Below are 3,899 nucleotides of genomic sequence, written 5' to 3' on the forward strand. Positions count from 1 at the left end.
TGGTACCCTGCACAGTTTTTTAATTATTTGTTTATTTGCCTGTCTCCAGCATTCCTCAAAGAGCTCAAGGAATTCTCAAAGGAATTCCTCAAAGAGCTTGCCTAATTCACCTCTGGATCCTTTGACTTAACACAGTACCTGGTACCTCGTTGGTGCTGAACAAAAGTTCCTTGAATGAGAAGTATAAGTTTAATAATTTACAGAGGAAAGAAATAACTACAGCATAACAAGGAGGGTGGGTGGCTTCTACTTCTCTGAAAACTCCTGGGTTGATGTGTTATTTATCTTAACGTGGGCTTCCCATGTGGTGCTAGTGGTAAAGAATCCACCTACCAAGCCAAGAGACATCAGAGATGTGGGTTCGATCCCTAGGTTGGGAAGATTTCCTGAAGGAGATCATGGCAACCCACTCCAGTATTCTTGCCTGGAGAATCCCATGGACAGAGGAGCCTGGTGGGCTATAGTTCATAGTGTTGCAAAGAGTTGGACACGACTGAAGCAACTTAGCACACATGCATAATAAAATGCAGAAAATACCTATGTTTGGAAGGAATCTTCATCCTCTCACAACTTTCTACTTTCCTTCCCACAATTTTCTACTTTTGGTGACTTTAGAATATCATTTTTGTGCCTCAGAATTACAATGATTTTAGAGGACAACTTTGTAAAAGTCAGGGAGATTCTGAGCAACCCTCTTAATCTATCACACAGAGCTTCTAGTTTAACAGCTCGGTGAGAACTTCTCTCTGCTATCACAGAAAGTAGTTTCCAAATGGACTGTTACAAACCCTTTGAGAAGATTCCAAACCTACTTCACTATCGAGACTTAGGCTCCAGTATTAGAGTTGCCCCTAACTCACAGTGTGATCTCAAATACACCATTTCTCTCTGAAACTAGATTTCCTTTCTGGAAAAGGAGATTATGCTTCTTAATTGTACAAATTCCCCTATGGTTCTGATCCTGGAAGGAGTCCACGTGTCTTCTCCTCCACTCTGGAGGGCTAGTTCAGGAGCATCCTTCTTTCACCTTCTAATTGCTTAACAGGGGTCCCCAGCCTCCAGGATCTAGTGCCTGATGATGTGAGATGGAGCTGATGTCATAATAGAAGAAATAAAGTACACAATAAATGCTATGTGCTTGAATCATGCCAAAACCATCCTCCCATCCCAATCTGTGGAAAAATTGTCTTCCGTGAAACCAGTCCCTGGGATCAAAAAGGTTGGGGACTGCTGGCTTAATGGATACAAAAACTGTCTGGTCAGTTCCCAGACATTTACTGAGCATTTACTATTTATAAGATCTGCTAAAGGTGGGTGGTATTGCAGAGACTGTATTTCTACCCCAAATAAAGCTGTTGTTGAACTGTTTCCATCACTTAATGAATTCCCAGGAATATGTTATGATGTAGCTGACATCAAGCAGAGGTGAGAGAAAAGTCATGGCAGTGAGCTTTAATTAGGGAATCACAGTCTAACTGAGAATCAAACACCAGAGCAAGGGCTCAATACACTCTTTAGAGACACCATTACATAAAGGCTCTCGCTGAAGGGCATCCCAGATCCATTTATTAGGAATCAAGAGGAAGGAAATCCCTGAGAACCTAGTTAATTGGGAGAAGGGTTTAGGAAAAGGGTGCAACTTGGATTTGATTCTAAAGGATGGGGGCCAAAGTTGGTGAGGAGGAGAGGAAAACCTCTAAAGTGAGCAGGGAATCATTGTGTGCACTGGTTTATCTGTTCATTAAACCTGTGATCAGAAGCACAGATCTTCTGTGAGATCTTGGGTCGATCTGAGTCCAGGATCTGGGTCCAAGACTCAGGATTGGCTGGGGTCAGAACCAGACATGTCATTAGTAATGTGGTCATATGTGTGACATCCATCAAGGTCTTGAGTGGGCAGGTACCTTAGACAAAATTTCTCTACCTTCTTTCTGCCTCTGAGTGAGTTTTACTGTAGGAGAGTCTCTCATAGGAGGGGAAGAGAAACACCTCCTTTCTCTGAGAGATCAGGAAGAGACTTAACACTCACTGGCCTTTTCTACCTCACTCTTAGGCTTATTTCTGCTTTTTGAGTCTTGATACTCAAAGGATGTGAGAGATCCTGTGAGCAGGAGTCCTTTGCAATGAAGAGTGAATAAAGCCTGTCTGCTCATTTGGAAGATAATTAACTGAGAGGTCTTGGAGGTAAGATACGTTGGTTTCTATTATTAGAGTCAGAAATTTGGCTTATTAAAAAATCCTTACTATAAGATACTGGATGCTTGGGGCTGGTGCACTGGGACGACCCAGAGGGATGGAATGGGGAGGGAGGAGGGAGGAGGGTTCAGGATGGGGAACACATGTATACCTGTGGCGGATTCATTTTGATATTTGGCAAATCTAATACAGTTATGTTAAGTTTAAAAATAAAATAAAATTAAAAAAAAAATAAGATAATGTATGTGTGTGTGTATGAGCATGGTTGTGGTTGAGGTGCTTGTCTGCAAGTGTTCGTATGCATTTTGGAGGCCATTAGTTATTTTCTATTAAAACTGATAAAAAGGGGAGTTATACAAAAATGGTAAGCTGCTAATAAGTTGGAGTGATTAACAATTTTTGAAATTTCTGGCTAATTCATTTGTCTGTATACTTGAAACTAACACAACATTATAAATCAACCATACTCCAATAAAAATTAAAAAAAATTTGCTAATAAGATACATATTTTTTAACTGTAGCAAGAGACACATGATGTGAAACACCATTTTAATTTCAATGATTTTTAAGTGTACAGTTCCATGGCATTAAGTCCATCCACATGGTTGTACAACCATCTCTTAAGCTTTTATTCATCTTCCCACACTGACTCTCTACTGCTGACCAATAACTCCCTATTCCTCTCTGCCTGCAATAGTCTGATAACTATTCTGTTTTCTGTCTATAAAACTGAATACTTCAGGTATCCCAGATAAGTGGATTCATATGAGTCTCTAGCTTATTTCATTTAGCATAATTCTCATAGTGTTCATCCATACTGTAGCATGTGTTAGAATTTCCTTTTTAAGGCTCAGTAATATTCTGTGGTATGTATATGCTGCATTTTGTTTATCCATTTACCTGTTGAAGGACATTTGGCTTGCTTTTTACCTTTTGGTTATTATAAGTAATTCTGCTATGAACACGAGCATACAAGTATCTGTTCAAGGCCTTGTTTTTACTTCTTTTGTGTGTATACCTAGGAGTGGAATTGCTGGATTCTATGGTAATTTTACTTTTAATTTTTTTTTGAAGAATCATCATATCATTTTTCACAGCAACTGTAGCATTTAACATTCCTATCAGCAATGCGCAACATTCTAATTTCTCTGCATCCTCTCCAATAGTTATTATTTTCTGTTTTTTTTTGGTCCTTGTTTTTGTTTTTTATGATATCCATGCTAATGGGTATGAAATGATATCTCATTGTGGTTTTGATTTCTATTTCTCTAAAGACTAGTGATATGGAATATTGTTTCATGTGCTTTTTCTTTTTTCCCGTTTCTAGTTTTGCCTTTGATTTAAAACTAAGCTCTTCTTTTGAACCACTAAACTAATTTGTACTGAAAAGCAGTTAATTTAAATTCAGTATTGTTCAGTGCAACTCTACAGGCATTTATGGTACACATACTTTGTGCGAGATTTGGCATCATGCTTTCTCTAGGACTCTGGGTTGCTCTTTTGGGACAATCATCTAATTAGGGGAGATCCATAGATACATAAAAGTAAGCCATGAGAATTGCTACAATGAAGATGGTCAAATTACTGCATAAGTGAAGCAGAGATTATTGCTGGAATGCATAGGTCAACCCTTAAAATACTCTTTGAATGATTGATTGATTCATTCATTTATTCAGTAAATACTTAACAAATATCCGTTTTGT

Source organism: Bubalus bubalis, chromosome 15 (assembly GCF_019923935.1).
Source record: "Bubalus bubalis isolate 160015118507 breed Murrah chromosome 15, NDDB_SH_1, whole genome shotgun sequence".
Taxonomy (NCBI): Eukaryota; Metazoa; Chordata; class Mammalia; order Artiodactyla; family Bovidae; genus Bubalus; species Bubalus bubalis.